Raw genomic sequence first — 26,760 nt, 5'->3', positions numbered from 1 at the left:
GACATGAGTGGACTATCATAAATTGAGATCTCAGCCAATTTATCTAAAAGATGAAGAGCATGTTGCGTTGAACTCAACAAAGAATACCTTCTCAAGTGTCTGGGAATTGACACCGTTAGTAGGCAGGAGGTGTGCAAAGGCATGCATAAAAAGCACTCCATTTCAAACCAGGCAGGAGGATTTTGGAGAGAGGAGTCAGTGAGCCACACCATAATTAGCTAGTGAAGCAATATAATAATGATAAAAATCCGGAAAGTTAAGACCACCGTTAATCTTAGAGGCTTTCAGCTTGGCGAGAGCAATTCAAGGTTTTTTCTTGTTCCAAATGAATTCAGATAACTTCCTATTTAGCCATTGAAAAAATGATTTTCGGCATAGAAGAGGAAGCATAGAGAGAATGTAATTAATTTGAGGGGCCAAAGTCATTTTGATGGATGTTATTCTACCCCACCAGGATAAAAAAAGTGGAGACCATCTAGATGTAGTATTTAGAACTATATTTTTGACTTTGGATATATTAAGATCTTGAGCATGAATCGGATCTTTATGTATTAAGATCCCCAAGTATTTCACAGCTTCATGCGACCATGAGAAGGGAAAGTGAGCTAGATCTGAGGGAAGAATATTATCGTTCAGAGGGAAAATCTCTGATTTCTCCCAATTGACGGAATAACCGGAGAGGAGGGAATATTGAGTGATAATATGAATAAGGTGAGGAAGAGAGACTAGAGGGTTCCTAAGAAAGAGTAAAATATCATCAGCATAAGCTGCTAATTTGAAGTCTCTATTAGAGGAGGGTATGCCTTTAATTAAGGGGCATTGTCGGATAGCTGAAAGGAAGGGCTCTGACACTAAATTAAAAAGCAATGGTGAGAGAGGACAGCCCTGCCGAGTACCTCTGTGAAGGGAAAATTTACTAGATAAAGAGTTATTAATCAGAATACGAGCTGTGGGTTGGTGATATAACGTTTCTATCCAATCCGTGAAGAATGAGCCAAAATTATACCACTTCAGGACACGGAAAAGAAAAGACCACTCCACCCGGTCAAAGGCTTTTTCAGCATCAATAGCTAGGCCTATTACAGGGTCTGACATTGTTTTAGCGTGAGCGTTAATATGATGAAAGAGACGCATGTTATCTCCTATATATCTTTGTTTAATGAACCCTGTTTGATCTTTATGTATGAGAGACGGGATTACTTTGGTAAGTCTTAATGCAAGTAGTTTTGCCATTATCTTATAATCTAAGTTAAGGAGAGAAATAGGGCGGAAGTTTTTAACCAAGGTGGCGTCTCTATCAGGTTTGGGGATTACTACAATTGTGGCCTCAGTGAAATTGAATTGTTTGTCCGGAGTGGAGTGGAGGAAATCATAATATGTAAGAAGGTAAGGAGCTAAGAGGGCTCGGAATTGCTTAAAGAATTCATTAGTAAAGCTGTCTGGGCCTGGGGCTTTTCCAGCGGGTAAAGAAGATATGGCAGTTTCAATTTCTGATATAGTTATAGGGGAATCTAGTTCCAATTTAACAGAGTCCGATATGGACGGATGGGTTAAGGAGGTAAGAAAGGAATCTATATCTGATTCAGGAGCAGCAGATTCGGATTGGTATAGAGAAGCATAAAAATTTTCAAATTGAGAGGAAATTAAAGATCTGGTTTTGACTAAATGACCTGTTGGATCCTGAATAGCTGTGATATGTATTCTTTTGGATTTGGTTTTAAGGTATCTAGCCAAAGAGCGACCCATAAGGCAATTGGATTTTACATATTTTGAATACAGCTTGAGGAATTGGTTCCAGTCTGGATTTTCAAAATGATTCCAGATCATATCAACAGCTGAACTTTCTTTTCCTAAAGGAATTAAAGTGATTGGTAAATCTAAGCTTGAACCTACAAGAGACGATCTCAAATTAAGAATTTTTATAGCAAAGTAGTCGGCTAGATTCGCAACCGAAGGTGGAAAATCTATATCAAAGAGTTGACTATTCTGAAAAGTTCTTTACTATTTAAAGTAGGAGAGTGGTAGGCTGTCCATCGACTATTATGAAATCAGCCCCTATCCCCTTCAAGAGAGAACTCTGTAACTGGGTTTCTTTTTGCATGTATACTGGCAAATTTCCGGCAGAACTTGGTCATATCCTTGTGACTCTTATTAAAAATTCTAAGGAGTCTGTCTCCTTGACTGCCAACTACAGACCTATTGCCAACATACCATTTTTCTTAAACTAATGGAAGGACTGGTTAACATCGATCTCATGAAATATTTAGAGAATTTCAACATCCTACATGAATCTCAGTCTGGTTTCCGTACAAATCATAGTACTGAAACAATTTTAGCTTCCATGACTGATCATCTTTTCCATCTGTTTTCACTGGGAAAAAGCGCACTGGTACTGCAGTTCGACCTGAGCAGTGCCTTTGACCTTGTTGATCATGCCATTTTGCTCAGATGCCTTGATTCCATTGACATTTCTTGACAGGCACTAAATTGATTTACAGGTTTCTTAAAAAAAAACGTATTCACAGTGATTACACCAAGCCTGTAGGAATACCCCACAGGATGGAGGAGGCGCTCCAAATGAATGGTCTATCCCCCTTTTTATTGAGAATCATAGCTCCATTAATTACTTAGTTAATGCTCTACAAGGTTATAATTTCATAATGCATTTACAGTGAGGATTAGACCAAGGTAACTTATTGTTTACATATTTCATGTGTTTCTCAAAGCTACTATCTCACGTGACATATGAATACATAATAACAGTTATAATAAAGTGATTCCCAATGTGTACATTTCTGATATGTCTCAAATCTTACTATAGCATGTGACAGTCCAAAGGTTATAATGCATGCTTCTTAAGCTCTCTTAATTAGCCTTAAGTCAAGGCCTGCTCAGGAAAAGTCTGATTGTTGCCCATATAAGGGATGCTTAAACAAGATAAGGAATTAGGGTAAATGTGTGTCAGGTTAATATGTGATAGGAAGGAAGGAGAAATGCCTCAGCATTCTGTCACAAGGTGCAAACCTTGTCCTAGCTTAGAAAGTATACGTGGCAGGAGGGAGAGGGAATGAGAAACAGAGCCTCAGATCCAAACACAGGCCTAGATCCGTACACAGGGCCTAGGTCAGTGTGCCGACCTGGCTTGGTTCAGAACCGCCTGTGTTCTGACCTTGCCTGTGTTCTGATGCCCTAGATCAGAATTTATCAGACCTCCATCCCTACACAAGCCTGAGAGAAAGTTCCTTCGCTGTAAACCTGATAAAGTTCCACCGGGCTCTCCACTCTCCCTTTCACTTTTCAATGTCTATATGGCACCATTGGGAAATATGTTATCAATTTTAAAACTGAAATCATATATATATGCGGATGACATTACAATTATTATTCCCATAACCTCACTGACTCAAAAGACAGAACAATTCATTTCATCTGGCCTTACTAAGGTAGAACAATGGACTACGCAAGTTCTCGCGGAAGCCTATCAAGGAGTGGTGCAGGGCTGGCCGGCAGCACAAAAAGCTTGCTGTTGTGTGCCAGCTTGGGTGTGCCGCTGGCTACTTACCTTTACAATCTTTTGGAGGATTTCAGCTCGAGATACACGCTGGACCACCAGGGAACAAACAGGTACGGGAAGGAGGGAGAGTGGTAATTGTTGGTGTCGGCTGGGGCAGGAGACGGGAGGGATCCGATCCCTCCTGTCCCAGCCTACCACTAGGTGGTTTAAGTTAAGGGGAATGGTTACCGGTAATCTGCTGGCAGGGTTAGAGGGCAGAGGGGATTATGGGACAGTCAAACCATTGTGACATCACTGATGATGTTGGCTCTTTTTAGGGGGAAGAGGGTACAGGGAAGGAAGGTGAGACAGTGTTTAGAGCCTGGCAGGGAGGGGGACAGTACTCAGAGCCTGGCAGGGAAGGGGCTTAGTTTACAGTCTGGTAGGGAATTGGACTAAGTGCAGGGCAGGCAGGGAAGTGGGCTGGGTGCAGAACTTGGCAGGGAGGGGGCTGAGTGCAGAACCTTGCAGGGGAGGGCGTGAAGGAAGGGACACTGGGTGCAGGGCATGGCACTTGAATATTAAGCCCCTGACTTATATTTGAGTCAACCATTTTTCCTCCTTTTTTGGGGGAAAATGGGGGTCTCAACTTATATTCAGATCGACTTATATTCGAGTTTATACGGTACTTCAAGCTAAGCACCCCCTAAATCTAACAAATATCAACTGGGTACCCCAACCACAGACCTCCTTAGGCCCACCCAATCTCTTGCCCTAGATCCCATCCCCTTTACTAATTGTAATGCAATTTTTTCCATTCATTTTCCATATACTCACAATATACACAGCAGATATAAATTCTCAAAACATACATTTCAATCACTATATTGAAAATAAAATCATTTTACCTACTGATGATCCTCTGCAGGCTGCTGTAATTTGCTTTAAAGGTGAGGCCAGGGGGGAAGCCAAAGGACGCTAGAGAGAAGGGGGAAATGTGCAGGCCTTTAGCGAATTGGGCAGCACTGGCGCTGTGCTGCATAAGGAAGTCAGCTGGCAGGCTCCTCTCTTCCTCCTCAGTGTGCCACGGCACACTTGGAATCTCAGGAGGCACACAGTTTGAGATACACTGCTCTAGCTGCAGAAAGGAGCTTGGCTGAGCATGCTCTGACATATTCCCCGGAAAAGAAGGAGCACAATTAATTTCTCCAGTCATCATCGATAATATCTCACTTTCGCCAATTACAACTACAAAAATTTTAGGGGTCCTTATAGATAGTAAGCTAACATTTCGACCACAAATAAGCGCATTGGTTAAAAACTGCTTTCATAAATTAAGAATGATTCAATCATTGGCCCCTCTTCTTGATATTAGTTCCCTTAACGTTCTGATCCACACGCTCGTAATATCAAAAATAGACTACTGTAACTCGCTTTTAAAAGGAATTTATCACAAGGACTTAACGCCTGCAGCTTATTCAAAACACGGCCATTAAGATAATCTCGGGAGCCTCAAAATATGATCATGTTACCCCACTGCTTAAAAATGCCCATTGGTTGCCAATTTCACATAGGGTAACATACAAAATCGCCCTTCTGACATTCAAAACTATGCAGACTAATTCCCCAGCTTTCATTGACAGAGTTCTGATCCCATACGACCCTCCGAGATCTTTAAGATCTATATCCCAATTTAATCTTAATATTCCTTCTCTAAAAATTATTGGCACACGCCGCACCTCAATTTTTTCTGTGACAGCCCCTATGATCTGGAATGCCCTTCCGCTTTATTTAAAAATGGAAAAAAACTTAAAAAATTTTAAAAGCAACTTAAAATGCTTTCTTTTTAAAGATGCTTTTAACTGAAGTATTGTATTTTAGAGTTTAATTTAAATCTGTTCTTTTTTCTACTTATTCCCAGTCCTTTTGTGTTTACCTTAAACGTTTCTCCCATTTACTATATCAATTGTATTTCCCCCCCCCTTTCCAACTTGTGTCCATTGCTAGTGTCCATTGCTTGTTTGTCTATATTAACCTAGTAAGTATTGTTGTCAGCCTTGTAGTTCATAGAAAGTTTGTTTTAACTGTTACATTGTTCGTTGAAATGTTATTTTATACTTTGTACAACGCTTTGTAGAACCGAGAAAGCGTTTAATCAAAAACTAAATAAACAATAAACAATTTGTGCTACTCTGGCTTTGGCAGGGGCCTTTGTGTGAATTCCTTCCTGTCCCTTTGTTGGCAGAGTTCTCTGGCCACCCCTTTGGTTGATGGTCTAGTAGTCATGGAGTATCTAGATCCCTCCTGGTTTATTCAGCGGCAATGGCCAACTACCTTAGTGATTGCTACAATGCTGAAGCCTTGCAAACCTTTGTTGGTTTTGGACCATGTCAGGCATACTCGAGAGGTAATGTGATCTTTCCACAGGTAAGCAGAGCTAATATCCATCCTGGTTCCCACAGTTTAGACAGGACAAGGGGTTGACTTTCAATTCTTCAAAAATTCAGGTGGCAACAAAGTCTGGGTTTTGGAGTCTGCATATATGCAGTCTGCCGAGGTGTAGTTCGTTCTTGTGCAAATTGATATAGATTTGGCTCCATAATGGAGTGTTTTATTGTCGGTAAGAAAAAGAGCAGGTTTCTCTTTGTAGTCCTTTTCAAATTATCTGAAATGTTCAATTAACTTTTTTTTTTTGTCAGCTGTGGCGTACTAAACTGAAAATTTCAGCTTATCATCCACACACACACACTAGGGTGATATATATCTTGCTAGTTGCTTTTAATTTGGAATCCAGCATTTTGTACCTGAAACTAGATTTTTTTTTTTTTCCTATTTGCATCACTTTGTCCACACTAAATTTCATCTGGTTGCCAGTTACCCACAGCGTAGCATATAAAACCTTAACACTAAATCATAAGGTTCACTACTTGGGATAACCACTTTACCTCTCTCGTTGACTTCACTCTTTGTTCCCTCACGATCATTTCGGTTCACACAAAACAATTATAGTTTCTAATTATTCCTTTCTTCGGTATTATTGGTCTTGACACCATTAGGAAAACATTTTTCTAGCATAATAGCTCCCACCCTCTGGAATTCCTTGCCTATCTGAGACTAGAACATACTCACCAAAATTGTATACTTTGGCTACAGACCTTTTGCACATAGGCTGCAATCAGTATGTATTAACTGATATACTTCTCTTTCCTTCTAATATCATTGCTTTTGTCCCTCCTGGAGGTCAGGGTAGGAGCTACTGCTGGAGGTGGGTTTTTAAAATATGTATATTACTTTCAAAACTTTATTGAATTTTTAATTAATGAGTCATCTTCTTTAATGTGTCTCTACAGTCAGAGTTTGTATTTCTTTTCTATCTTTAATTCCTTGCCTTTTATTGGATTGTAAACCACTCAAAGTTCGTTCTTGAGTGCTATATCAAGATCTCAATAAACTTGAAACTTTTTAGGTGCCCAGCATATTTCACAGGATTCTTTTGCAAGTCCTCTGCTTCATTAACAACTTTGAATAATTTTGTTTAATCTACAAATTTGATCACTTTACTCTCTGCTTTTTTTTATTCAGCTCATTTATGAATATGTAAAATAAGAGTTCCTAGTTCAGACCCTTAAGTCACTATTTCCCATTTCCATTTGGGAAAACTGATTTACTTTGTGCCCTGTATTTTAATCTGTTCTAGTCAACAACGGTCAGTCTTGTTAATATTTCAGTTTCCTGAAGAGCATATAATAAGGGAGTGGGTGAGATGCCTTCAGAAAAAAAAATTCAAATGTACAGAATCAATACCCAAGGACATTTGTTTTTGTTTCTATAGCTAGTTTACTGGTTGTGTGCTTTGACTTATGCTGATAGGTAAATTTGCATCCCAGTTTACTTTCTTATAAATTCTGTATTTTCTCCATTTTTCTCTTCTTTTTTGACATGTCCTCATCCCTGCTGATTGAAAATATACTTGTAACATGCTGCAGAAGGGATGTTGTTCACTGGGTATAATGCTGTTCTGTTTTAGTTTCATCAGACCGCAAAATGTGGCTACCGTATTTCCTGAGTATTTCTTTGCATACTTCAAATGGAGTTCAAGATAGACTTTTTATCCCAGGACATGCAGGCAGCATATTCTCACATGTGGGTGATGTCATCCATGGAGCCTCGTTGCGGACAGCTGATAAGCAATCTTGCTTGAAGAATTTCAGAAAGTTTGCGACTGCTGCACTGCGCATGCGCGAGTGGCATCCTGCCAGACATAGGGCGCATTTTTCATGTTTTGACGGCGGGGCCTGTTCTGCGGCCTCAGCCTGCGGGCTTCAATATGGCTAAGGCGGTTTTCCTCTCCATGTCCCGTCCAGTCATCAGATTTAAAAAGTGTAGCCAGTGTCAGCGCGCAATAGCAATACCAGACCCCCATAATTGGTACATACAATGTCTGGGACCAGACCACTGTCAGGAGTCATGCGTGCACTGTGCTACTCTTAGAAAAGAACTCTCATAAAGCGTCTGGTTCAGCAACAAAAGATCTTCGGGGCTATGGATCTAACTTCAGACAAGCCATCGACCTCATCAACCCTGACCTCAGGGAAAGCATCGAAGACACCAACATCGCCAGACAGATCGATGTCCAAGTCAATGTCACCAGTTTCCCAGGCGGAATCTCAGGCCATTCAGGCAGCGAGTCTAGTCGTGCCGGCCACTCAGAGACCTCCCATGTGTGACATGCTTCCACATCGAGAGACTCATCATCATCAATGTCTTCCTCCCTGGAGCGCACTGCCACACTGATACCAGCTTCTCCATTGGTATCGGTGCCTGCTTATAAAGATATGCTTGAAGCTATCTTGCACAAGGTATTTGGTAACATGTTTGCCAAGTTAGCTCTGACATCGACACCGCTACTTACAGACCAGCCTGAGCATCGCTCTGCAGAGTTGCAGGGTGTCAAATCATCGAAGGTGTCTCAACATCGTTCCTCCTCGAGTCATACCTCACACTATTGATCCAGGTCACCAAGGTCTCGGACCCCAGGTAAACTTCCTGCTTCTCCATCAAAGCAGTATTGTTCTTCGGGGCACGTTTCGGTGTCACCTCGACATACATTGTTGAAGCAGGATTAGGATCCATCTAAACTTCGCTCTCTGAGACAGCACCAGGATCCTTCTCACTATGACTCTTCGAGGAACAGATCATCCTCGCCGAAGCAGCATTTGTCGAGGCATGGCTCCTCTCCCAAGAGCCGCTGTTCAAGACCAAGGTCGCCCTCTCATGGATATCGAGCCTCGATGCATCGTTCACCATCGCCTTGGCGTTCCTCAAGGTCACAGACTCCATTATCGAAGCACCATTCAGCAGAACCTCATTACCAGCTGGAACATGGATCCGTATTTCGAAATCCTCCTTCCCGATGTCTAAGTCGGAGCAGCATGTTTCGAAGCTTCTAACTGCTTCACCAGCACGCTCTTCCAAGAGAAAACGATCTGATTCTCCTGTTCCTTCCAGGAGTAGATATTCTTCTACATCCTTACCTCAGGACTCCGTTTTCAATATTCACGTGATGCTTCACTGTCTTTTTCAGCAGTACAAGGTACTCCAATGACAGGTTCTTATTCTCCTTCTCCTCAAGAGGAATATTCCTCATCTGAACCAGTGTCCTTCACAAAGTTCCTTTGTCAAATGAGTAAAGATCCACAAATTACTCTAGAGCCTGACTAAATTCAGTAAAGAGTATTTGGAGGAACTGGAAATGCCTCATCCTTCTAGGGAGTCTCTTAAATTGCCAATGAATGGCATCCTCCATCAGACATTTCAGAGAAACCTTGATACACCCTATTCAGTTCCTGCAGTGCCAGAAGAACTGGAATCTTGTTATAAGGTGGTTCATTGTAAAGGGGTTAAAAAGCCCCAACTCATACCAATCTCTAGTGGTTGAATCATCTTTGTAGAGGTCTAATCCTTCTAAGGTTTATGCAGCGATCTCCCCCCTCCCCCCCCAGATGAGAGGGAAGGGCCATGGACAAATTTGGATGTAGACTGTATCAAAATGCCATTATGAATAGAATTTTGAATTATTATTTTGTCTTCACATCATATCTCAAATATTGGGTCAAGACCAGTGTTCCCGCTAAGCTGCGTTGACGTGCGCACGCGCACAAAATATTACCTCGCAGCGCACAAGTTTCTCGTCACAGCGCACACAGTGTAGAGCACAGTTCTTCAACCGCCGGTCCGCAAACAAAATCTTGCCGGTCCGCAAAGGATTCGGTCCCCGCCGCAACGAAAGGCCGGCGTCAGCTGACTTGCAACTTCCTGTTGCAGTCACTGTGCCGGGACTCCTGCCTTCCACCGCGTTTGCCTCCTGCCTTGTCTCCGCACCTCCAGACCAGCAGCGGCAGCTGTGTATGCTTTTAACTTCGGCACAGAGCTGCCCCTAATCAATAGTTTAGCGCGGTTTCATAAGGCAGCCTCGGGGCCTTTGCTAGGCCGGCCCACATCGCATCATCGAAGCGGGCCGGCTATCAAAGGCCCCGAGGCTGCCTCATGAAACCGCGCTAAACTATTGATTAGGGGCAGCTCTGTGCCGAAGTTAAAAGCATACAGAGCTGCCGCTGCTGGTCTGAACTCTTGGGCCGCTGAAGGAGGGCAAAAAGCAGCTGTCCTGGAGGTTTCCCTTCCTCTCGCCTTTACAGGTTCCTTTTTTTTTTTTCCTTCAAACGGCAACGGGCCCCAGCATCGACATCAATCAAGTAAGTTCCACTGTCAATCAAGCGGTTCTGCTCGGCCAAAGCTTCCCCTGTGACATGAGCCACCCTCAGGGGAAAGAAAGTGACCCACAAAGGTGAGGGGAAGGGGGGCAGATGATGGAAGTTGGGGGGGGGGAGAGAGAGAGAGAGAGAGAAGGGGCAGATGATGGAATGGAGGAGATGAGAGAGAGAGAGAAGGGGACAGATGATGGAAGTGAGAAGAAGGGAGAGAGAGCAGAAGGCAGATGGATGTCAGTTGAGAAGGGAGAGCAGATGCTGAATGGAAGTGGGGAAAGAACACATACTGGATGGAAGGAGGAGATAAATAAAGGGGGAAGAAAATAGTAAGATAATGGAGGGGTGAGGGAAAGGGGTGACAAGCTGTGTGTAGACACAGTGAAAAGAGGGAAACGGGACTAAATAGTAAGAAAGAATTTAATTTAGATGGAGGCAGAAAATAGAGAAGGAAGACCAGAGAAGAAAAGGGAAGAGAGAGCAGAGAATGATCAGATCTGAGTGGAGGAAATGAGAAGAGAGATATGCTAAAAACCACAGGGGGGAGGGAAGGATAGAGATGCCAGACCATGAGGGGAACAGAAGGAAGATGATGGATGCTAGACCAAATTGGGGGGGGGGGGGGGGGGGGCAGGAGGAGAGATGGCAGGGAAAGACAGACAGTGAATGGAAGGGGCAGATGCTGGACTGAAGAGACAGAGAAGGTTATCATGCTGCTGTACCGGGCCATGGTACGCCCTCACCTGGAGTACTGCGTCCAGCACTGGTACTTTAAGAAGGACACGGTACTACTCGAAAGGATCCAGAGAAGAGCAACTAAAATGGTTAAGGGGCTGGAGGAGTTGCCGTACAGCGAAAGATTAGAGAAACTGGGCCTCTTCTCCCTTGAGCAGAGGAGATTGAGAGGGGACATGATAGAAACATTCAAGGTACTGAAGGGAATAGACTTAGTAGCTAAGGCAGGGAGAACGAGAGGGCACTCTCTAAAGTTGAAAGGGGATAGATTCCATACAAACGTAAGGAAGTTCTGTGGTAGAAAGCAACATATTTATTTGGCTCATAACTTGCTGGCGCCCGATATTTTTAGCTCACAGTGAAAAAAGTTTGCTCACAACACCCGCCCGCTTAGAGGGAACACTGGTCAAGACCATGCCCTCTTTTTTCAAATACTTACCTTCTCATCGCCTGCCTGTTCCAACACATGCATCATACTCTGGCCCAACTTCGCATTTATATTTATATTTCTTTATTAGTTTTATAATTTTGACAATCACAATCGAAATACAAGAAAATATCATCAAAAAGAAAAATATCACTAATCTAAATAATTCAAGGTAAATTTTGATTACACAATGTAGTTAGTCCACTATTAAGTAGAGACGGAGCTGAAGTTGCTGAAACTTAACATACAAATTATATAACCAGGAAAATCAAAAGAAGGCTCGATTGCCGTTGAGCTTTTCTTATCTAAACGGATTAAAAGAATCAGAATGAGCAATTACTTGGTATCCTGAGATGCAATAAATTTAGATAACATATCTGTTCTCTTTATATACCATGATACATTTACAGGGGTACCTCAAAACAAAGGTCGCCCCCCAACTTAACCACCTTAGATCTCAATATAAGAAACTGTTTTCTTCTCTTTTGTGTCGGACGTGAAATATCTGGATACATTGTTATAATATTAGACAAAAAGGGAATATCTTTATATTTGAAGAACAATTTTAACAACTATTCCCTATCTGAATCAATAGCAAACTGTACTAATAACGTAGCTGGTACTTGAGATTCAGTTTCCGACCTCTCAAGGAAATTAGTTAAATCCAAACTATCTGCAGATAAATTCTGATGATTAGGATTTTGAGACCTAGATCTCACAGGTAAGTAATATATTTTAGATATGAGGAGTCAGGTACTTTCAAAACTTCATTTAAGTAACGCTTAAACATATCAGTTGGCGATATGGAAAATAATTTCGGAAAGTTAATAATCCACAAATTAGATCTCCACCATTTCTTGCTTGAAATGAAGACTTGCACTATCCTTAACCCAAGTTAGTGCTTGCGTTTTCTAAAGATTTTATTCTGGTGTCATAGTCATCTGTTTTATTTTCCAAAGCCGAAACTTTATTCTTCAATTCCAAACTTTCCGATAGCACCCCAGTACAACGTTGAGAAAGTTGCTGTATCTGGTTTCCCAGGGAAATCTGGAGACTAGAAATGGCATCCCAAATTGATTCCATATTAAAGACTTTAGGTTTACATAGGGGCAAAAACTCAGTTCTGATTCCCCCTGCTAAAGCAATAGTACTTGCGTTTGCTGCAGAAATATCAGAAACCATTTTTATCTGGTCCTCCTCTCCTTGCAGCTGCATGGTTGACACTGCACACTCCTGCTTGCTCACAGCTCCTGATTCCAAGCCCTGCCAGGTGAGCAAGAGGGCGTCCTGGACCTTACTCGGCGTCAGCTGCTCCACTCCTAATGCTACCACTTCCGCACCCAACGCCTCAGGACAGACCGGAGGACTCTGTTCCTCTGGAGACAAGCTGACACCCTAAAAGGAAAGGACATGCGCTTGCGCGCTCCCTCCAGCCGAAGGATTGTCTTCCAGCTACTGCGCTCTTGGGCCTTGCTGTACAAACTCGTCCTTCGGGCTGGTCCGAGGTACCTGCTCTCCCGGTAAACCCGGGACTTTTAGACTTCCTTTTCACCATGGCTGGATAGGATTATTTCACAATGACCGCCATGACGTCCCAGTGCAGGTTCAAGCTGCCATCTTGTTAAGCTCCGCCTCTCAACTTCGCATTTATTTGGTTCAAGCGGCATATGAAGCCTTTGAGATGTCTTCACGGATCATTGCTTTCTCAGTAGCCATGCGGCGCTTGGCTTGATTGCGTATTTAGATATGGTCCCTAATCTCCAGGATCAATTGGCAAACATCCCATGCCAGGGGAATGAGTTCTTTGATAAATCCATTGAGGCTGCTACAAAACGATTGTCTGAACATGAAAAATCGTTTGCAACTTTGGCTAGACCAAAAGTCCAAACCTTCTGCTACTAGAGGTTTTAAACCCTCTTCATCTTACCAGAGTCGTTATCCTCCAGAGTCTGCACCATATTCCATACCGCTGCCTAAGAAACAGCCGCAACAACAGCATCAGCGGAAACCTCAGACTCCAACTTCCAACTGTGACCAAGCCCGCACAGTCTTTTTGACCATCTCAGTCAGAGCATAACATCAATCCCTCTGCCTTTGTCTCCTCCTCTTCCCATCAGAGGTTGTCTACATCACTTTTTTATCAACGATGGGAATTGATCACTTCCGAGCTCTGGGTGCTCTCCATCATCAAAGAGGGTTATTCTCTTCATTTCCTTCAGATTCCATTAGACCACCCTCCAGGAGAGTTTCCTTCCAATTCGTCACAAACCCCCCTTCTTCTTCAGGAAGTAAAAGCTCTGCTCGCTCTCAATGCCATCGAGTGAGTTTCGGATGCTGTCCCTTTCATCTTTGTATCCCCTTCTGGATCACAACGATTGGTTATGCTCTCTGGATCTCAAGGAAGCTTACAATCACATTCCCAGTCATCCAGCCTTTCGCAAGATCCTCAGATTTCGGGTGTGAAATCAGCATTATCAGTACAGAGTTTTCACCAAGTACAGCATCATCACCCAGAGTTTTCACCAAGTGCCTGGTAGTGGTTGCAGCAGCCGTACGAAGTCATAGACCAGGTTTTCCCATATCTGGATGATTGGCTCATTAAAAAACCCACATCTCAAGGGGTTACTATAGTGACACAACAGACTATTTGGTTCCTGCAGAATTTAGGATTTGAGGTCAATTTTCCAAAGTCTCAACTGCAGCCCTCCCAGTCTCTGCAGTTCATTAGAGCTATACTGGACACTGTGCAGCTCAGAGCATTCCTTCCACAGCAGCGTCAGGATGCACTCATTCAGCTTTGCCAAAAAGTGTCTACCCTCACTTCACTCTCAGCAAGGCACATGCTGGTTCTCCTAGGTCACATGACCTCTACTGTTCATGTGACTCCTTTTGCCAGACTTCACCTCAGAGTTCCTCAGTGGACTCTGGCTTCTCAATGGTTGCAGGCTTTCGATAAGCTCTCTCAGCACATTATAGTGACTTCTGCTCTGTAACAATCTCTTCAGTGGTGGATACTCTCATCCAATCTTTCCAGAGGTTTGTTTTTCCAGATGCCCCATCATCAGAAGGTCCTCAACAGACTCTTCAACCTGCGCTTGAGGGGCTCACATCGATGGTCTCTGTATTCAAGGGCATTGATCCACCACAGTCTGTCAAAATCACATAAATCTTTTGGAACTCAGAGCGATCTTCAATGCTCTCAAGGCTTTTCAGCATCTTCTTCATGATCAAGTAGTTCTCATTCATACAGACAATCAAGTAGCCATGTACTACGTGAAAAAGCAGGAAGGAACAGGATCTCGTCCCCTTTACAAGGAAGCTCAGAAGGTTTGGAATTGGGCAATTCTTCACAACAATTTTCTGAAAGCTGTCTATATTCAAGGAGAGAAAAATTTACTGGCTGACAAATTGAGTCATCTCCTACAACCTCATGAATGGACACTCAATTCTCCATCTCTCCATCACATATTTTCTCAGTGGGGGACTCCTCAGATAGATCTTTTTGCGTCTCCCCACATCAACAAACTGCCTCAATTTTGCTCCAGAATTTACTCTCCTCACTGCCTGGAGGCAGATACTTTTCTTCTGGAATGGATGGACAGGTTCCAGTATGCATTTCCTCCATTCCCTCTCATGCCCAAGACACTTGTCAAACTCAAACACGACCATGCCACCATGATTCTCATAGCTTCTCGGTGGCCCAGACAACCTTGGTTCTCCCTCCTGCTTCAACTCAGCAGCAGGAAACCACTCCTACCAGTTTTTCCATCTCTGGTTACACAGTCAAGGTTCTCTTCTTCATCCCAACCTACAGTCTCTACATCTGACAACTTGGTATCTCATGACATAACTTCCATCTCAGCGCAATTGCTGCTTTTCATCAACCACTAGAGGGGAAACCTCTTTCTGCTCATCCTGTTGTTTCCAAACCACCTCCAGTGGTTTGGGATCTCAGGGTTCTTGCTACACTGAAGAAGCCTCCATTTGAATCAATGTCTATGGCTCATCTTAAATATCTCACTTTGAAAGTAGTGTTTCTCATTGCTCTCATGTCTGCTCGCAGAGTTAATGAGCTTCAAGCTTTGGTAGCGAATCCTCCTTTCACAGTATTCCATCATGATAAGGTGGTACTCCGTACTCATCCAAAGTTCTTACCAAAAGTTGTTAGAGAATTTCATCTTAATCAATCAATTATACTTCCAGTGTGTTTTCCCAAGCCTCATTCTCAACTTGGAGAAACAGTTCTGCATACTATGGACTGCAAACGTGCTTTAGCCTTCTATTTGCAAAGGACTAATTCACATAGATCTTCTCCACAACTTTTTGTCTCCTTTGATCCAAACAAATTGGGCCATCCAGATGCCAAGATTTCAATCTCCAATTGGCTGGCAGCTTGTATCTCGTTTTGCTATGCTCAGGCTAGTCTGCAACTAGAAGGTCGAGTTACTGCCCACAAAGTTAGAGCTATGGCAGCTTCTGTCGCTTTCCTTAGATCTACTCCTATTGAGGAAATCTGCAAAGCTGCCACTTGGTTCTCAGTTCATACATTCACCTCACATTACTGTCTGGATTCATTTTCCAGATGGTGTGGCTACTCTGGCCAAACAGTATTACAAAATTTATTCTCTTAAATCGCCAACACTCCCACCATCCCATTCTGGTTAGCTTGGAGGTCACCCACTTGTGAGAATATGCTGCCTACTTGTCCTGGGATAAAGCAGTTACTGTAACAGGTGTATCCAGGGACAACATGCAAATATTCTCACAACCCACCTACCTCCCCTGGTTGGCTTCTTAGCTAGCTACCTGAACTGAGACGCACATCCTATGTCGGGCGGGAAGGCACTTACACATGTGCAATGCGGCATGAGCGAACTTTCTGAAATTCTTCAAGCAAGATTGCTTGTCAGCTGTCCGCATCGGGGCTCCGTGGATGATGTCACCAACATGTGAGAATATCTGCCTGCTGTCCCTGGATAACACCTCTTAACGGTGAGTAACTGTGTTTCTTGTCACCTTACTGTAATGGCTAGATTTATGGAGTGCTTGGGATATTGTCAAATGGACATTTTGATCTCCCTTTGTTATGATAGGTGGCGTATTGGTGGCGTATTGGTTGCTTCACTGACCTGCTTCAGCTATCCACTTGGGAATGATGGCCTCCTCTAGACAAGGTCTTGATGGTACCAAAAACCTTCCAGTGACTATATGCTGAGAGATATTCAGGAACTTTGCATTTCCTTATATTCATCTCCTGATCGTTGAAATTTTTAAGAACATAAGAACTGCCATCTCCGAATCAGACCTTTGGTCCATCAAGTCCGGCGATCCGCACACGCGGAGGCCTAGCCAGGTGTACTCCTGGTATAATTTTAGTCACCCATATCCCTCTATGCCTCTCTTAAGGAGATGTGCATCTAGTTTGCTTTTAAATCCTAGAACGGTGGATTCCGCAATAACCTCCTCTTGGAGAGCATTTCAGGTGTCCACCACTCGTTGCGTGAAGCAGAACTTTCTGATATTTGTCCTGAATTTGTCCCCCCCTTATCTTCAGTCCATGTCCTCTTGTCCGTGTCATATTGGACATTGTAAAAAAAATTTTTCCTGCTCTATTTTGTCGATTTCTTTAATTATTTTGAAAGTCTCGATCATATCCCCTTTTAGTCTCCTTTTCTCAAGGGAGAACAATCCCATTCTCTTAAGTCGTTCCTCGTATTCCAAGTTCTTCATACCTTTTATTAGCTTTGTTGCTTGTCTCTGCACCCTCTCCAGTAGTTTTATATCCTTGGTTGGGAGACCAATGTTGGACACAGTATTCCAAGTGTGGTCTGACCATTGCTCTATAAAGCGGCATTATAACTTTCTACGATCTACTCGTGATTCCTTTCTTTATCATGCCTAACATTCTATTTGCTTTCTTTGCCACTGCCGCGCATTGTGCTGATGGTTTCAGGGTCCTATCTATCAGTATACCCAAGTCCTTTTCTTGTTCACTCTTACTCAGAGTTGCACCTGACATTCTATACTCGTGTTCCTTGTTCTTTCTGCTTAAATGCATTACTTTGCACTTTTCCACATTAAACTTCGTCTGCCATTTCTCCGCCCATTTCTCTAACTGACACAAGTCACTCTGGAGTTCCTCGCTATCCTTCTGCGATCTGATTGCCCGGCATAGCTTTGTGTCGTCTGCAAACTTGATCTCACTGGATGTTCCTTCTTCTAGGTCAGTGGTTCCCAAACCTGTCCTGGGGGACCCCCAGCCAGTCAGGTTTTCAAGATATCCCTAATGAATATGCATGAGAGAGATTTGCATATAATGGAAGTAACAGGTATGCAAATCTCTCTCATGCATATTCATTAGGGATATCTTGAAAACCTGACTGGCTGGGGGTTCCCCAGGACAGGTTTGGGAACCATTGTTCTAGGTCAGCGGTCTCAAACACGCGGCCCATGGGCCGCATGTGGCTCTCCAGGTTTTATTTGTGGCCCGTGGTCTGGAGGCAGCAGCCAGCTTGTTCGTTCAAAGCCGCGGGTTGGCGGCTCCTTGCGTTATCCACTCTTGCATCGGAACCCTCTCTGATGTCATAACATCAGAGAGGCATCAGACGCAGGCACGGATCTCGCAAGGAGCCGCCACCCGCGGCTTTGAACAAACGAGCCGGCCACACACGCTGCTGCTCCAGTGGCGTACCAAGGGGGGGCGGTCCACTGTTCTCCCTGGAATGCGGCTTGCGGCTCGTCTAGAGTAGTGGTGCCGAACCTGCTTCCCTTCCCTTCTCACTGCTGCCATTGGGGATCAGGCCGGCACCGTGTTCTTTGATCTCCCTGCTTCTCTTCCCTGCGGGGCCAACCAACTCTCGCAGCCCGATGTCAATTCTGACGTCGAGAGGACGTTCTGGCTAGCCAATCGCTGCCTGGCTGCCCGGAACGTCCTTTCTGACGTTAGAATTGACGGCGAGAGTTGGTCGGCCCGGTGCAGAAGAGAAGCAGGGAGATCTCTGCCTGTTCCCGATAGCGGGAGCGGCAGCAGCCTATTCCGCGGCGGTGGTGGCATGGGGGAGGGCAGGAAGGAAGGAAGAAAGAAGGTGGGGTGGGGACAGGGAGCCAGAAACAAAGCAAAAAAATGGGCACGGAATCAGAGAAAGACAGACAGAGAAAGAAAGAAAAAGTTGGGGGAGGGAATGAGGTCTGGAGGAGAGGAAGCATACAGGAGGCTGAAAGAAGGGAAGAAGTATTGGATGCACAGTCAGAAGAATAAAGTGCAACCAGAGACTGATGAAATTACCAAACAAAGGTAGGAAAATGATTTTATTTTCAATTTAGTGATTGAAATGTGCCAGTTTTGAGAAAGAAAAGATATTGAACTTTAAATGTGAGTGCTGCAGAAAAAAATAGAGTACTTGGAGGGCCGCAGAAAAAATAGTTAATGTCTTATTAAAGAAATGACAATTTTGCATGAGGTAAAACTCTTTATAGTTTATATATCTTTCCTTTTAATTGTTAAAGGAAAGTTTTATAAACTATAAAGAGTTTTACCTCATGCAAAATTGTCATTTCTTTAATAAGACATTAACTATTTTTTCTGCGGCCCTCCAAGTACCTACAAATCCAAAATGTGGCCCCGCAAAGGGTTTGAGTTTGAGACCACTGTTCTAGGTCATTGATGAAACTATTAAATAAAATGGTCCCAAGAACCGAGCCCTGGGGCACACCGCTAGTCACTTTCTCCCAGTCTGAGAACTTCCCTTTTATGCCTACTCTCTGATTTCTGTTCTCCAGCCATTTGCCTATCCATCTTAGTATATCTCCCTCTATTCCATGACTTTGTAGTTTCCTGAGAAGTCTTTCATGTGGAACCTTGTCGAACGCTTTCTGGAAGTCCAAGTACAGTGGTGCCTCGCATAACGGCCGCCTCGCACAGCGAACGCTGCGCACAACGAACTTTATGTCTTGATTCGTACAACGGACTTCGTTTCACACAACGAAGTCGCCCGAGCTGCATCCTTCCGGGGTTCCTGCGGGGTTGGATCGCAGCGGGGTTGGTCAAGCCGCAAGGGTAGTCTCCTTCTCCTTACCTGCCCTGTCGCAGCACACAGCCGAACGGAAATCTTCCCGATGTCAGCGCTGACTTCGGAGGGAGGGCTTAAGCAAAGCCCTCCCTTCCTCCGACGTCAGCGCTGACATCAGGAAGACTTCCGGTCGGCTGTGTGCGGCTGCGGCAGGGCAGGTAGGAAGAAGGCAATGGCGAACGAAAGAGGGGGGAGGGGGCGGTCCGCCCCGAAGAATGTGCACAGCTGGTCAGGTCCCCCGATCGACCGACAACAGGCCCGGCCGACAAACCTCCCTGCCCTGTAGCCGCGAATCTAAATTACCTCTTACAGCAGCTTCAATAATCCAGCTGCTGTAAGAAGGTAATTTAGATTTGCGGCTACAGGACAGGGAGATTTGTCCGACCGGGCCTGTTCTGTTGTCGGTCGGGTGCAAAAGCACCACAAAGGTGGAGGCAGGGAGGGAGGAAAGGTGGAGTGGAGAAGAAAAGACGCTTAAGGGGGGAGAAGGCCGCTGAAAGCACATGTTGGAGCAGGGGATGAGAGGGAGGGAGAGAAGGGGAAATATTGGACAAGGGCAGAAGGGATGCTAAATCATAGGGTGACAGGCAGAGAGAACAACAGGAAAAAGAGTGGAAGCAATCTTGAACCCTGAGGGTGAGGGCAGAGAGAGGTGGTGAGATGATTGATCATGGGGAGAGGGACAAAAGGGAATAGAGATGGGATAGGAAGATAGTGGAAGTAAAAGGACAGGGAGATGTATGTTTTTAGATGTATCTAAATAAAAATAATAACAAAAAATTTATCTTTTTTTATGTCATCTTAGCATATTTTATGCTACAGAACGAATTATTTTTTTTAACATGTATTGTTATGGGAAAACGCGTTTCACATAACGAACTTTTCGCATAACAAACTTGCTCCTGGAACCAATTAAGTTCGTTGTGTGAGGCACCACTGTATATTATGTCCACCAGTTCTCCACAATCATTTTCTTTGTTCACAGTCTCAAAAAATTGAAGTAAATTCGTCAAACATGATTTCCCTTTCCTGAAGCCTGAAGCCTTGTTGACTGGCTCTCATCAGGTCATGTGTATCCAAGTGCCGGACTATGCTTCAACCATCTTTCCAGGGACAGACGTAAGACTCACAGGTCTGTAGTTGCCCGGTTCTCCTCTTGATCCTTTTATGAAAATTTGCGTGACATTCGCTATCTTCCATTCGTCCGGTATCTGTCCAGTTCTAATTGGCAGGTTGGCAAGTTTTTGCAAAAGCTCTCCAATTTCAACCTTCAGTTCTTTTAAGACTCTCGGATGAATTCCATCAGGTCCAGGGCATTTGCCGCTTTTAAGATTGTCGATCTGGTAGTATATCTGGTCCAAGTCCACTTCTACTGTGGTGAGGCTGTCCTCTATTACTCCTTTGAACACTTTCACTGCTTCTGGTATTGTTGCGGTGTCCTCCTTCGTAAAGATAGACGCAAAGAAGGAATTTAGTCTGTGTGCAATTTTTTTTTTTTTTTTATCAATAAATGTTTATTAAAAGTTTTGTAGTGTGAAAATATACAAATCAGAATATAAATGTCAGGGACAACAAATGTGAAGCAAGCACCTAATAAACACACCAATACACAGAATGCTCCTCCATCAGTACAAATATCAAAAATAGCTCCCAACAGTAGTAACAAGCCCCCAATATTTATCAGTAACCAGAACTCCACAGTACCCCCCCCCACCCCTCCAGCATCAACACCCTTCAGGAGGGACCCCCTGTTGTTTCTTCAGGTACGTCCCCCTCAAGCACAATCCCCCCCCCCAGAAAGAAGCTCAATGTAAAGATTCGATTTTTTCTAATATTCGTGTCCAAGTCCGGGTGTAAGTATAAAAGTACCCATGACGTTTTGCAATAGACAGTTCCATTTGAGAAATAAACTGAAGCTTTAAAGTCCAATCCAAATGAGTAGGTGCCAGACCCTGTTTCCAATGAGCTGCAATCAAGCATTTAGCGGCCGCCAAACCCCAGCGCCGGAGCTTGGTTTGCCAGGAATATAGACTAACATTGTAAAGGCCTAATAAACATCCCTGAGGAGAAAAAGGCAATAAAATCTGTAACAAGTGTGATAAACATTCCACTACTTTCCTCCAAAAGGGCTTCAAAACTGGACAGTCCCACCATATATGCAAAAAGGTCCCCTTATCCAGCCCACATCTCCAACACAATGCAGAAACAGTGGGAAACATGCGCTGGAGACGGGCAGGCGTATAGTACCAGCGGAGGACTACTTTATAGGCATTTTCCTTAATAAGTGCACAAGAGAATTTGTGGACTTGAGCATAAATAGTATAATTGTTAACTTAGGAATTATATTACTATTGTATTTGATATCCATTCTATTCTTGCTTTCTGTACAAGTGTAATACTTGAAATTTAAGTTGAAAATAATAAAAATATAATAAAAAAAAAAAAAAAATAAGTGCACAAGAGGAGGCCTTGCCCACTTCCAGGTGAATTCTAGACCACTCCACATCAGAAAAAGTACAGTGCAAGTCCACCTCCCAAGCCCGCTGATAGAGAGCCGGAAAAGAAAAGGAGCCCCGTATATATTGGTAAAGAACAGAGATGGGTTTAGGCATGTTCCTAAGAGTGACCCACATGTGAGCAAAAGGGTCGAGAGATTGAATGGGCCCCCTATCCCACTTCTGAGAATTAAGAAAATGACGTATCTGAGAATAGGCCAGAAAATCTCCCTCGGGCAAGGCAGCACTAATCCGGAAGGTTTCAAAAGACACCAGGACCCCCTTCTGAAGCACATCGCGAAAGGTATATAACCCCAATCTTGCCCACCGCACAAAAACAGAGCTTTCCCCACCGGCCGGGAACATTGGCTCCTCCCGCATCGCACCAAGAATCGATGGGACTACCCCAGCCCCCCAGCGCCTTCTAGTAACACACCACATTTTCAAAAGATGTTCCAAAAACGGGTTCCCTGGAACAGCCAATTTCCTAATACCCATCGAGGAAGACCAAAGCCAATGTTTCAAACAGGGGCGTCCCACAAAACGCTGTTCCAGGCGCACCGCCAACTTAAAATCAGCGATCTCCCAATCTAATAAGAGCCGCAGCTGAGCAGCCCGGTAGTACCACAACAAATTTGGCACCGCACGCCCCCCTCTATCCCTGGCCGCCCACAAAGCAGCTCTAGAAATACGAGGAGGTTTCCCCTGCCAAATAAAACGAAAAAACAAACCATGTAACTGTTTCAGCACCAAATATGGGACTGCAACCGGCAGTGTTTGAAAGAGAAAGAGCAAACGGGGTAAGACATTCATTTTTAAAACTGCAATGCGGCCCCACCAAGACAACCAAAACCCATTCCAGCGTTGAATATCAGTTCGAACTTGGTGAATAATCCTTGCATAGTTAGCTGTATACAATTGGGATAAATCAGTAGGTATACGGATCCCCAGATAGCGAATAACCCCAGGTGCCCAGCGAAAAGGAAACCGATCAGCTAACCGACGTTGATCCTCCACCCCTAAGGTTACACTCAACAATTCAGATTTATCCATATTTACCAGATTAATCCATATTTACTGTGTGCAATTTTTTGTCTTCCTTGATGTACCATTTTCTTCCCTGATCATCCAGCGGTCCCACCTTTTTTCCTTTTATGTATCTAAAGAAGGGCTTGAAATTTTTGGCCTTTTGCGCTATTTTCTCCTCATAGTCCTTTTTGGCATCCCTCACTGCCTTTTAACATTTCTTCTGATCATCTTTTTGTTTGTTCCAAGCTTTGGTTGTTTTCGTGCGTTTCCATTTTTTAAAGGAGTCTTTCTTTTCTTTTATGGCTTCCTTCACCTCTCTAGTAAGCCATGCCGGTTCTCCTTTGCCTTTAGTTTTCCTTTCTTTGGAAATCCACGGAATGTAGAGATTTTGTGCTTCCGTGATAGTATTTTGCAGTAGGGACCATGCCTGATCTACCGTTTTAACTTTGTTCATCTTTTTCTTGAACCGTTGTTTCACCATGGCTCTCATGCTATCGTATCTTCCTTTTTTAAAGTTTAAGGTCGTGGTTAAAATTTTGGTACATTTCCCTTTCCCGATGTCAAGTTTAAAGTTGATCATGTTGTGATCGCTCGTCCCCAGCAGGACCGTGACTTTTACTTCTTTTGTCAGTCCCGTAATGCCGTTTAGTACCAAGTCCAAGGTGGCGTTTCCTCTTGACGGCTCTCCCATTTGTTCCATGAAGCAGTCCCCTAGCGCTTCCAGGAACTTGGTCTCCTTGCCGCAGTTCGAGGTTCCCAGGTTCTAGTCTATCCCCGGGAAATTGAAGTCTCCCATGATTATTACATTACCTGTCTTACATTCTTGTTTAATTTCCTCTATCATTTCTGAGTCTGTCTCCTCCATCTGTCCTGGGGGTCGATAGTAAAGGCCAATTTTTGTGTCTGCACCATTGTGTCTAGGAATCTTGATCCAGAGGGACTCCAGCTTCTCTGTCCTTTCCGTCGTAGCCTCTCTAACAGTTTCTACTCCATTCTGAACATATAGGGCAATACCTCCACCTTTCTGACCTAGTCTATCTCTTCTGTATAGTTTGTATCCCTGTAGTACTGTGTCCCATTTGTTTTCATCATTCCACCATATTTCTGTTATGCCAATGATTTCCAATTCATCGTGTCTTGCTATTGTCTCTAATTCTCCCATTTTGTTTCTCAGACTTCTAGCATTCGTATACATACGTTTGAGTTCCCTTTGTGTTACCTTCTTGGACTTTCTAAGCTTAGCAGTCTCTACTGTTTCTTTCACGGTATCCTTTTTCTGCTCCTGCGTTGTCTCCCTTTTTTGCTTTGTGGTCGTTCCCTCACGTGTCTGAGAAGTTATCCATAGTTTCTTCTTCGGGGTATCCTGTCGCCCGGGCCATCGACTGGTGATCGACTATCGGCTTTCCCCTGTCCTTTAGTTTAAAGCCTTCTCAATGGCCCTCTTCATGTTGCCTGCCAATACTCTTGCTCCTTTCTTGTTGAGGTGTAGTCCGTCCTTTCTGTAGAACTTGCTTTTTCCCCAGAACACTGTCCAGTTGCGCATGAAGTCAAAGCCTTCCTCTTCGCACCATTGTCTCATCCAGGCGTTGATCGCTTGCAATTCCCCTTGTCTCTTTCCATCCACTCTTGGTACCGGGAAGATCTCGGAGAAAGCCACCTTCACCTTCCTGATCTTCAGTTTTCTTCCGAGTGAGCGGAGCTGGCCCTTCATCTCTTCCCTGTCATACTTCCATCCGCTCACATCGTTGGTTCCCACGTGAATAAACACAGCAGTGTCCTTTCCCCCTGCGCTGCCACATCCTTCACTCTTGCTCCAGGCAGGCAGGTGACAATTCTATCCTCTCTCCCTCCTGCGGTGTGGTTGTCCACATGACGTATAATGGAGTCTCCTATGAAGATCCCCATCTTCTTTATTCGGAGGTTCCTTAGGGGTCGTAAATCCACGTCCATGGTGTAGGGCCAATCTTCTTCCTCCTGCGATACGCTTGAAGTTGTTTTCGGCTCTTTGTGTGGGGGGACGTCTTCATGCGTTCTCTCTCTTTCTCCTGATGTGCGGTCGTCTCCTATCTCAGCTTCAGTCTCTTCTGAATTTGTAGGGGTGTCTTCTCTGCTCTCTTCCAAGCCATCTTCCTGGGTTGCTCGGGTACAGTTCTCCAGCCCTAGGATCTCCACATGTTGCTGGTGAGCTTCCTCTGTGAATTTTTCTAGCTCCTTGACCTCTTCGTTTGCACTGAACTCCACTAGAAACTTCTCCTGTTTGCAGATTCTATCTTCAAAGGTGAGGAGTTCTTTTAGTTCCATCACTGTCTCCTCTAGTAGCCGGACTTGCCGTTTCAAGCTATCCAGCTCCATGCACTAACTACAAATGTATGCCCGAATCCCCGAAGGGAGGTAGTCATACATATTGCAGCCGGTACAGAAGACTGGAAAGCTCATCTTCTGACTTCCTTGGGCTTCCATTTCTTGCTTCCCTTCTGAGTTGTCTGAGTGATTTGTTGTGAACCTTCTGTCTCTGTTGACTGGATGATTTCTGACTTCTGTCTGCTGTCTTCCTGTTTGTTGTGAGTCTGCTGGTGTTGCTGTGTTAGTACCTGTGAGTGCTTGTTTCCCCTCTAGGTGTGTAGTATGTGAGAATGTGTTCTTTTATGAGCTCCAACAGTAGGTGCTGCTTGTTGGGTTTTGGGCCCCAACTTTGCAAAATTGAAGAGGACCAATGGGCTTTGCTACCCCCTCTCAAATTTTTGCCCAGCTCACCTATCTCTTAATACTAGTCTTATACCCAAAGAGGGAACCAACAAGAACTGTCATCATGTGAATCTGTGCAATTTAACACAGGTGGGGTTATTTATTTTGGTGCTTTTTGAAAGTAATGGTTACATTAGAGCTTGAAAGTATTTAGGATTGCCACTGAACTACAAGGGGTTGGCAGAAAGTTATTGTGCTAAGTTTGTATTTTGTATATAGTGTGTACTTTTTTAGTTTGTGTACGTTTTAATTTGTAGTCTGCCTAGAACTTTGGATAGTGTGAAATATAAATATTATAAATACAATACTTTCCCCACTAAGCTATTCCATGCTTTTCATTTTCTAATTTTTTTATTTTATTTTTAAAAATGTATATACTGCTGCATAGTCTAAAGTTCTTGATGGTTTACAAAATATATATTAAACAAAATAGCAATTACAAAATAATATAGCTAAAAACAAAACACTTAAACCTCAATTATCTCAAATCATAAAATTTTATGAAGCTTGTACCATAAAATTTTGTTTAAAAAAATCAACTGTCACTCTTAACTGTTTAATATAATAAAATCTATATAAGGTAATGTTTTGGATTGTAGGTCATTCCAAATAATTTACAGCATACAAGTCTTTAATTGTTTTCTAAATACTAACAATGAATCAATTTTCCTTAATTCTGTTGGTACAATATGTTGGGCCAGCCACTTGAAAAATAGAAACATGGAGCCCTAGCAAATTAATTATACAAAAACTAAAAGATGGTATTCCCCATTAAATTCTGATTTTAAGATCTCAAGTATATTCTTAGTTTGTAGTATCAAAGTGGATAAAACATAGATGCAGCATTGTTCAAAGCCTTATAGATTAAAGTTAAGGTTTTAAATTTGATTCTAGCCAAGACTGAGAGCCAATGCAATGAAATAAGGATAGGAATAATGGGCTAGATGCACTAAAGATATTGACTGGATTGCTGTTGGGCGATTCTCTGGCATCGATTGATGTG

General features: G+C 43.5%; 1 protein-coding gene across 4 annotated transcripts in view; it reads left to right on the top strand.

Annotated features, from left to right (window-relative positions):
- WDR33 (WD repeat domain 33) overlaps nucleotides 1-26,760 on the top strand; it is a 466,488-nt gene that overhangs the window by 59,126 nt on the left and 380,602 nt on the right. The window contains exon 2 of one of the 4 annotated variants that reach the window (XM_033958830.1): nucleotides 5,739-5,900. The exons of the other annotated variants lie outside the window; for them this stretch is intronic. The gene's annotated coding sequence lies outside the window, so the exon portion shown is untranslated. The remainder of the gene's footprint in view (nucleotides 1-5,738; nucleotides 5,901-26,760) is intronic. 4 annotated transcript variants of the gene reach the window in all.

This window comes from Geotrypetes seraphini, chromosome 9 (genome assembly GCF_902459505.1).
Source record: "Geotrypetes seraphini chromosome 9, aGeoSer1.1, whole genome shotgun sequence".
Lineage (NCBI taxonomy): Eukaryota > Metazoa > Chordata > Amphibia > Gymnophiona > Dermophiidae > Geotrypetes > Geotrypetes seraphini.
Note: the sequence above shows the minus strand (reverse complement) of the source record. Positions and strands in the feature narration are given on the sequence as shown.